The sequence below is a fragment of the Tamandua tetradactyla genome, chromosome 13, assembly GCF_023851605.1.
Source record: "Tamandua tetradactyla isolate mTamTet1 chromosome 13, mTamTet1.pri, whole genome shotgun sequence".
NCBI classification, from domain to species: domain Eukaryota; kingdom Metazoa; phylum Chordata; class Mammalia; order Pilosa; family Myrmecophagidae; genus Tamandua; species Tamandua tetradactyla.
Window position 1 is genome coordinate 35633294 of NC_135339.1, and position 10486 is coordinate 35643779.

General features: G+C 39.5%; 1 long non-coding RNA gene across 1 annotated transcript in view; it reads left to right on the top strand.

Annotated features, from left to right (window-relative positions):
• Positions 1-7420: 7420 nt before the first annotated feature.
• Positions 7421-10486, top strand: part of LOC143653865 (uncharacterized) — an 88921-nt gene continuing 85855 nt past the window's right edge. The window contains exon 1 of the long non-coding RNA XR_013161575.1: positions 7421-7525. This is a non-coding gene — a long non-coding RNA (uncharacterized LOC143653865). The remainder of the gene's footprint in view (positions 7526-10486) is intronic.

Consider the following 10486-nt stretch of genomic DNA (forward strand, 5'->3'; position numbering starts at 1 on the left):
CGGTGACTCCAGCTCTTGGTGCCCGCAGATGTCAGCAGGATCTGCGCATCGCTGAGCGGTGATCACGTGGGTGGAGACAGAACACCTACAGAGCTTCAAAAGGCTTCCTAGGTCTCTTTGTAGAACTTTCTGTCACGTTTGTAGGTGATATAAATATTCACCATCATAGTATATCTATGATATACTAAGTGAGAAAAACAAGTCGCAGAGAATTGCATATAGCCTGATCTGATGTTTCCTAACAAAATGCTCATATATCTCTGTTTATAAGTAACATTTGTATGGTTACCATGAGTGGTGGGGGGATATAAGAGGAAGGGGCAAGCTGTTAGGTTCCAGATCTAATGTAAAGGGAAAATACACAATGACAGAGCTGGGTCTATAGCATTATCATAGATATACAATCATTAAACGTGCCCATGAGCAAGGCAACATGCTTAAAAGAAAAGGGTGATTTGTTTAGGTGATAGGCCTATGGGTAGTTTTGGTCTTTGATTCCTTTTGTTATTTTAATTTAGTTTTTTTAAGGTAAAATAATATCATACACAAACAAAAAGAATTCTTCAAATCTGCAGGCACTTAGCTGAGCCTAGTTGTGTAATCAACAACAACACATCTTCTAGCCACAGAGGCGCGTGCCCCACCCCCCCAGATCTCTCAAATACTCTCTGTTCCTCTGGATGAGGAAGTACCCACTTGTTGCTCAATGCCCTGTTTCCATGGGGCAGATGCTGGTGGGGACTGAAAGTCCCTAACCATACACCTGCTCCACAATAAACAGTAAAAAAAAAAAAAATGGAAGGGAAACAAAGAGCAGGTCCCTGAAATATCAGGAGAGTCTTTTCATTGCCTGTTCCATCCCATCCTCAGGGTTACTGAGATTTCCCATAGACAGAGTGAAAGGAGGGGCTCTATGTAGTGTGAGCAATTCTTTCTGCTACCTTTGCTAAAAATGTTCCCATTTTTCACCTCTTTGGGTCTAAGGCTCTTGTTTAAGTGCAAACACTTCCTGGAAATGATTATCTATTACAAATAGCACATAAGGCTTTTTTAGGAATAGCAAGGTCTACAGCAGGGCACAGGTGTGACAAGAGGAGGAAGAGGAGATGGGTCAGGGAGGTTTCAGGGAGCAGTTCGTAGAACTTCTGGACCCTGCTAAGGACTTTGGCTTTAACACTTGGAAAAACGGGAAGCCATGGGAGGGTTTCAGGGGTGACATCATTTTGCATATGTTTATAAAAAATGTCACTGGTTGCTTATGGAGAATAATCAGGAGGCAAATGGGCAGGGGAAGTTGCAAGAGCAAAAGCAGAATGATCCGAGAAGCAGACCACAATGACAGACATGAATAGAGCATGGAGATTAGAGTTTATGCCTCTGCAGGAGCTGGCTAAGCGTTCTAGGTGAGGTCTTTCTCCTATGTCTGGTGCTGGGCCTGAAGGGCACAGAAGAGGCAGTCTGGAAATGAAAATGGATGCCAAGTGGGAGAGACCAAAACCAAACTGGAACCATATGTCTCTCTCACTGCCTTCTGTCTTGATGGTGCAGGGGAACAGGCATCCTTTCCCATCGAGCTGGACTTGCACCTGGCAGAGAACTCAGAGAAACTGAAGGAGGAGCTTAGCCTTGGGTGTGAGATCTCATGAGGAGATGCTGCTCATTCCCAATGAAGGGAGCTAGAGGTCAATGATGATCTACCTGCCCTGCACCCATGTCTCAGTTTCTCAGCTGCTAAAACAACCATATAATGGGTTGGCTTAACAACTGGCTTACAATTTCAGAGGCTAAAAGGCTTGCATCTTTCTTGGATTGGTATCTTCCGGCTGGCTAGAAGTCCTTAGGGTTTCCCGGCTTTGATGTCACATGGCAATGCACATGGAGGCATTTTCTCCTTTCTCTTATGGGTTCTGTTGACTCCCAGTTTCTGGATGCTCCCAATGCCTTCCTCCAGTGTCCAATTTCCTCTGCTTATAAGGACTTTAGTCCTATTGGATTAAGGGCCACGCTCATTCAGTTTGGGCATACCTTAACTAATATCTTTGAAAATCCTATTTATAAATAGGTTCATACCCACAGGGCCTGAGGAAGGGACCTGAATGTGGATTTTGTGGGGAATACGAGTCAATTCCCAACAACCCATCTGCAGAATGTACGCGCCTTAAAATTCATTCCAACTCCCAACTCTTGCTCAAGTTTCTCTTGTGGAAAACTGTAGCTTGCCAACATACAGGGGAGGGAGTTCTGGGAAATGTAGTCCCAAATTAGCTTCAAGCCACCATCGTCTGCCCTCAAGCCCACAAAATAGACATGTTCCTTCCATATGCAAAATACATTCATGCCTTCACAACATCCTCAAAACCTTAAGTTATTTCAGTAACAATGCTAAGTACAAAGTCTCTTCAAAATAAGTAGGTATGTGGTCTGTCCTGGGGCACAATTTCCCTCTATCTGTGGACTGTGAAACCTAGAAAACAAGTTCCTCCAATATACAGGAACAGGCATAGGATAAATATTCCCACTTCAGAAGGGAGAAATTGGAAGAAAAATCAGAGTCATGGATCCCAAACAATTCTGAACCCAGGAAGGCAAACTCCATTAGCTATTAAGTTCTAAGAGTCCTTTATGGATTGGTGTTTTGTCCTCTGGACCTGATGAAGTAGCAGCCCCACCCCTGCCTAGTACTTACCCAGTGGCTTTGCTGTCCAAGAACACTGAGACCCAGGCCCCCACTTTCTGAGCATTGGGGTGGTAGCCAGACTCTCTGTGAATGCCATGATGCAGGCTCCACCATCTCTAGCATTGGAGTGGCAGCACTCTCCCTTATTAATGGGTGCAAGGCCCAACCTCCAAATGCTGGGGTGAACCTGCGCTTTTCACAGATAGGTGGACCTGTCCAAGGAGGTCTTTTCAGTCCAGACCTTGGCTTCCATGGTTCTGCCCTTGAAGCCATTCTTCCTTCTATGTGTCCCTTCTCTTTCCTCTTCAGCCTGCCTGGCAGTAGTCCTGCTTATACAAATTTCACAAAAAAGCTTGTTGGCTTTACATACAGTTCACAGGGGTCCAAACCATCAGACAATAGCACTTTCCAAGTATCCTCCCTACATAACTGCATTTCCAATCTTGACTTCAGTTGAAATGGCTGACTGGACCCATGTTCAGTTAAACCCACATATAGAGCCCTATTCTCTGGGGATTTACTTTCTGGAAACTCAGGGAGGTCCTAATAGACCTGCTTCTGGCCCAGTGTCAGAGAATACTGCATATTCTCAGAATTTTCCAAACCATCAATTTTTGGTTTCTTTGTGCTTAAGAGATCAGCTCTCAGACCTCTCTTTCCCCTCACATTTTACTATAAGCTGCAAAGAGAAACCAGGCTGCACCTTACACACTTAGCATGGAAGTCTCCTCAGCTAGATATTTAAATTCATCACTTGCAATTTCTGTTTTGAATTTGACATCAGAATATGATTTTGCCAAGTTCTTTGTCACTTTATAAAAAGGACAATCCAATCTCCAATAACACATTCATCATAACACAATCTCTCCAAAATAATCTAGCTTTTTCTATCAAACATCTCAGAATTCTTCCAAAGCTCTACCCATTATCTGGTTCCAAAGCCATTTCCACATTTTGGGTATTTGAAATAACAGCACCCCACTTTCTGGAACCAAAAACTGTTTTAGTTTCCTGGCCACTAAAACAAATGCCATGAAATGGGTTAGCTTAAACAATGGGAATTTCCTGGATCACAGCTTTGAGGCTAGTGGAAATCCAGTCAGGGCAGCATCAAGGCAAAAACTTTCTCCCAGAAGTCTATAACATTTAGGGGCTGTTGCTGGTGATCCTTGGTCCTTGGTTTTTCTGCCACAAAGTAATGCATGTGGCAGCCTTTCTAGGCTTCTCCTTTCTTTTCCAGGTTTCACTGACTTCCATCTCCTGGCTGCTCCCTATGCGGGTTTCTCTCCCTCTGTGGCTTTCCCTTAAAACCTTCCAGAGTAAGATTAAGACCCATTCTGATTCGATTAGGCTACACCTTACCTAAAGAATCTCATCAAAAGGACCTATTTAAAAGGGTTCACTCCCACAGGAATAGAGTATATTTAAGAATATGTTTTTCTGGCATACTTAGCTCCAAGCTATCACAATGTATGTCTATTTTATTTTTGCAACATATGCTCTCTCCTAGATCAATTGTCAAAATTGAACTCTGGAACTCAAACACTGAGAGCTTCACTTCAACATGGAGTGAAGATATTCTCTCTCTAACCCTAATTACACACACACACACACACACACACACACACACCACAACATGTAGAAACATGGACTATTGCTTTTCTTTTTTTACTACTTAAAAGTTAAGGTGTAGAAATGAAGTAAAATACTGTAGTGTGTCATTGCATGTTCTGAATTACAGAATAACTCAAACACCTCCCATTAAGATTCATCATTCTGCCTCTAAGCAGGGCTGTTCTTAAATTGTCCTAGACATGTGAGCACTTGTGGTGTTCATTAAGACCTCCTGGGAGTAAAATTCCCTCAGAAATACTCAGAAAGTATCTCTCTTAAAGAACAAAATTTCATATCACCATCAATAAGATTCCCTTAAAATTTTCTTGCTTTCACTCTGCTATTCCATAAAGGGCAATAAAAGTTGGTTAATGTGTGGGGCACAGAATTAAGTCTGTGCAAGCAAATATTCAAGAATTATACCTTATATAGCTCATGACTTAATATCAGCAAAATCCTCCTCCCCATTTCCTGTCTTCAGAAAAAGTGCCCAAGAATACTGGAACGTCATACTCTATTAATTTTAAAACACTACTGGAAACTACTGCTTTTTAAAAATTGAAATATTAACAGTTGTTCTGTACCTAAAACAGATATTCTTATTTTAGAAAGTGCCTCTTCACCAACTATCACAACATTCTTTTGCAAGGAGTTAGTTAAAAGGGAATAAATGTTTTTCTGCATTGCAAGCAGGCCTGTCTTCTCTCTTATGATTCCAGTCAAGATGTCATTTTATGCATCCAGAAACCAAGAATTTTGCAATTTCTGAGACATCATTGGAATAGCATATTTTCCATGATCTAGAAGACACATTTATTGATAAGACATTGATTTGATAGCACTAAATAGATATTTCTGGTACATTATCTGACTAGCAACCCTATAATCCCACACATTTGTCTTGGTAATTTTAGGCTCTAGAGGAACATTTGGGCCCTTTTCACAATTTTTGCCATTTTCAGTGTTTATGTTCATTCCACCAAATTTTTAAAATAGTTCTTTCCATTTCCATTTTGTCTCTTTATTCTCTTTAGTTTTCTAGAGTGTGCTGAAAAGTGATTGCTTTTTGTAGAGCTCCAGTTTTAGTTTGTGGGATAGGCAAGCTCAGGGTTAAGCAAATGGTAAATCAGTAGGTTAACATTTTAGTCCTTGCTCTGTCATTATTAAGATTTAAAAATGATTGCTGGTCATTTAACACACCCATGCCTTAGATTCCCTAGGTACCAAACCTAATGATGACAGCTTCCTCCTACTATCTCAGCAGGAGTATAGTGACGATGATGTGATGTATTCGAGACTCTTTGAAAGAATCTAAGTTATTGACCTCACGTTACAAACAGCTCTTTTTCAGCCTGTAGAAACCACTTTGTTCTTTGCTTGGTTTCTCCATCTGAACAATCTAAGTAATAACTTCCTTCTCTACCTACTTCACCAAGATATTTGAGATAGATAATTATGATACTCCGGAAACATAACACCACCAAGAGTTTAAGGCAGTGGGCATAGCTGCTAGATAAGAATTAGTAATGTGCTCTATGGTTTTCAATGTCCTACTGTGTGCTAGGAGCCCCTGTGGTATATTAAATGCATGGTCTTTCAATATTTTTATCTGTACAAGGTGGGTATAATGACCTCTACTTTTTTAGGTACATGAGGAAACCTGGAATTGGTGTGTGAAAAATGAGCCCAAGGTCCAAAAATTGGTGATTGGATCATGTGTCCCATCAGAAAAGTGTTCTTGATCTTAACCTGCATTCCTGTGGGTATAACTCATTGTAAATAGAACCTTCAGAAGATGTTATTTTTAGCAAAGTTGTGGCCAAGTTGAATGAGGGTGGGCCTCAGACCTGATTACTGGAGACCTTTATATGCAGAAGAAACTCAGAAGCAGTAAGTCAGAGAAGGCCACGTATGAGTCTGAAGCTGAAAGTCCATGGAGAGATTGCCATGTGGCAAGAAGCAGCGATGCAAGTCAAGAACTCAAAGGATCGCGAGAAGCCAACACCAGATGCAACAGATTCTCAGGAGAAGCACAGCCTTGCTGATGCCCTGATTTTAGAGTTCTAACCTTCTTAACTGTGAGATAGTAAATACTTGTTGTTTAAGCCAACCCATTGCGTAGTATTTGTTTTAACAATCTGGAAAACTAAGACAACTAGAAAGAGAAAAACCAGGATTTGAACTCAGTTTGTCTTCAAGACATACTCTCATTCTTAAATCTAAATTAACCTCGATAAATTATAGCTGACATATTTTATTTATTTATATACACATTTGCACAATGCAACTTTATCGTAAATTTTTTTGGAGAGTATAGCAATTCCCTCAGTAAAAGTGAAAACTTGAGAAGGTCACTTGTTCATGCCCCATTGAAGGTCACTTTGGACACTGCTTGAAGGCCAAAGTAGCTGAGTGTGGTTTCTAGTGTAGATATAAATATGGATGCTACAAAGGAATATATACTGTATCTAATCTATAGTGATAGAAAGAAGGTCAGTGATTTACAGGGGTCACATGTAGTACAGAGTTAACTTGAAAACGGCACAAGGGAACATTTTAGGTTGGTAGAAATATTCCAGATCTTGATGGTCATGGTGGTTATACAGTTGCATACATTTGTCAAAAATCATTATTCTCTACATTTAAAATGGGAACATTTTATTGTAGATAAATTATGACTCATAGACTTGATTTTAAAAATACAGGAGCTGTCATTTACTTGCAGTCTGTTTGGCCATATTACTTAAGCACTCAAAGTCTCATATTCCTTGTATATATGAGGGTACTAATTTTAGCAAATATTCGGGGAAGTATTAAATAAAGGTAAACCACATAAAGTGCTTAATATTATATCTATTCATAGTAAGAACACAGTATATGTTTATTCAACAAAAATATATAGAGACCTATCATGTGAACAGTGTTCTAGGAGCTGAAGAATCATTGGCAAATACGGCAGTTTTGGCCCTCATGGAGCTTATATTCTAGACTCAGGGAGGCAGAAAATGTGTAAGTAAACAAAGAGATGGCCAAGATACTGACAAATAGCAGAAAGGGCTATGACATGAATAAGGCACAATGATGCAATAGAGATTGAGTGTGGGATGGAGGCCATTTCTCTCAGTGATCAGGTAACGTTCCTGTAAGTGATACTTGAGCTGTGACCCAAATAATATCAAGCAGGTAGCCATGGGATAATTTGGAAGCAAAAACAGAATGTACAACGGACCCAAGGTAGGAACAAAGTTCTGTTCAAGGCCAGTATGGCTGGATTAAGAAAGTCAGGTAGAAATAGGAGAAAGATGTGAGGTAGGGAAGTTCAGTGTTTTAGTTTTCTGGCTGCTAAAACAAATTCCATGCAATGGCTCGCAGTTTTGAGGTAAGGAGAAGTCCAAAATTAAGGTGTCAGTAAGGTGATGCCTTTTCACAGAAGGCTGGTAGTCTGGGGATGATTGCTGGCAGTACTTGGTACTTGGTTTTTCTGCAACAAAGCAATGGACAGGTGGTGTCTTTTTTGCCATCCAGGTTCCTTTGACTTCCAGCTTCTAGTTGATTCTGGTGGCTTCTCCCTTCATTTGACTTTCAGTCTGCTTCTGAAGGGCTCCAGAGATCTGGATTAAAACCCAATCTGATTTAGTTGGGCCACACCTTAACTGAAGTAATATCTTGAAGAGGTCTTATTTACTGTAGGTCCACACACACCACAATGCAGGCAAAGACCAAGAATATGTCCAAACCAGTGTACCAACTCCATCTACATCATTCAGTGACCAGGAAACCTACCTACAGAATGGAAAGACACTGAAATATTTTAAGCAGGTGATAATGTGATTTGATTTATATATATATATTTAAATTGCTTTGGCTTAACAGTGTATATAGTGGATTCTAAAATGGGAAGAGAAGGGAATTTCCAATGTAAGAAATAGTGGAGTTTGAATTAAGATGATAGGAATAAATATGGTGAAAAGGGACCAGATTTAGGATCTATTTTAGTTTAAAGAAATCAGCTTTGCCAGTTGTTTAAATATAGCAAGGAATAAAAAAATAATTTTCTGGTTTGAACAATGAGGTATAAATTGCTGCTAGTTACTGGTTTGATATTTATGAGATTTAGTTATAACTGTAATAATTTATTATGAGAAGCTATTTAGTGAGATGTTAGGAATTATATCATCAAGTGTTTCTGGGCTCGCTGTTGATATAAAGTATTTGTGTGCTAAGCATTAGTTTGGGACCAAATCTTAGTTTTAGGTCTTAAACTGTCTATTAGGTAACTAAAAGGTTGTGCTGGAACAATCTCTGAAATCAGACATGCATTTGTGATGGTGTGCGTGCATGCATGTGCAACATGTAAATGAAGATGTGGAGTTCTGTTTACAGGATTGACCAGTCCAGGGCAAAACCTAGAATTCCTTTCCAATAAGGGTCTTGAAGTTCCCCCACACTCACTTCATTTGTACCATCCTCCACACTGCACAACCTTTAGGGAACTAGGATTTTGCCCAGCTCACTTTCCCTCATTACTATTCCATTTTTCTTGAACAAAGAGAAAATGTCCAGAAGACTCCCAGAGTTTCACAAGAGTTTACAATTCAAAGACTGGGATTAATTTTATTTCTTTGGTGGAGAGATACAGAGGCAACATCACATTAGTGATTAGTAGGGCTTTTAAACTTCTACCTACTTCCTCACCAGCGGGTGTCCCTGCCCCTCTAGTTTGTGTTTCCTCTTCTTAGAATTATGGGATATTTGCCTAATTGTGAAGGACTACTGTGGGATAAATCAAGTTCCCCAGGGGACAACTGATAGCTGATAGAACCTTTTATTCAATTATAAACAGTCACTGCTCTCAGTGGTGAATATATAACCTGTTTGTGCTTTATAGGAATTCTATCTTTTAATCCTTCCAGCAAACTTCAAAACTCTTTTGCACAAACTTGTAAGTTCTCTTAATTTCTCCTTCTAATGGCTAAGTAAACAGGCTCAGAGAATCATTTGCCCAAACCTAGACAGCCAGTAAATGACTGCTTTGGATGTCAACTTGTGTCTGTCTGACTTCAGATTCCAGATTCAAGCACTGAGCTATAGGGCCCCAATATATCCAAGACATTTAATATGAGATAAGACAGCAAGATTCCCCTGAGTCTTGGCTGGATATTAAATCAATTACAGTGTTGCTGGCCTTGAAGTTTAGAGAGCAACTATAAGGCAAGCAAACAGGAAATGATGGGCCACCCAAAGGAAGAGGGAAAAATTCAGAGAACATCAATGAAGAAACTGGACTGGACACAGTCAGCGTACTAGACACTGGCTTCAATTGTTTTTCCAATATGCTCAAGGAGAGGAAGGAAAATACACAAAAAGAACTAAATGATATCAGGAAAACAGTGAATGGATAAAGTGAGAATAACCATAAAGAGATGGAAATTTTAAAAAGAAAACAAAAAGGACCACTGAAATTGAAGATCACAATAATTGAAATGAAAAATTCCCAGGAAGATTTCAATAGCAGATTGGAGCTGGCAGAAAGAATAATCCATGAGCTTGAGGACAAGACCACTGACATGAGTCAGGCTGAAGAGCAGAAAGAAAAAGGATTATAAAAAGCTACAAAAGCCTAAGAGACAAGCATACCAATAAATACATAATGGAAGCTCCTCACATTTATGACCACCTGATTTTTGACAAGGGCAAAAATTACTCAATTTGGAAAGAATAGTCTCTGCAACACATGGCTCTGGGAAAAACTGGATCTCCATTGGCAAAAACAAAGGAGGCCTCCCATCTCACACATTATACAAAAATCACCTCAACAAGGATTAGAGACCTAATTATAAGAGTCAGAACCATGAAACTCATAAAGAAAATGTAGGGAAGCATCTTCAGGACCTTGTGTTAGGGAATGGTTTCTTAGACTTAATACTGAAGGCAAAAACTACAAAAGAAAAAATAGATAAATGGGCCCTCATCAAAATTAAAAACTTTTTTTCCTTAAAGGACTTTATCATATAAGTAAAACAACAGTCTACACAATGGGGGAAATATTTGGAAAACACATAGCTGATAAGGGATTAATATCCAGATTATTTAAAGAAATCTTTCAATTTAACAACAAAAAGATAAACAAACCAATTAAAAATTGGGCAAAAGACTTGAGTAAACATCTCTCCAAAGAAGATAAACAATATACCC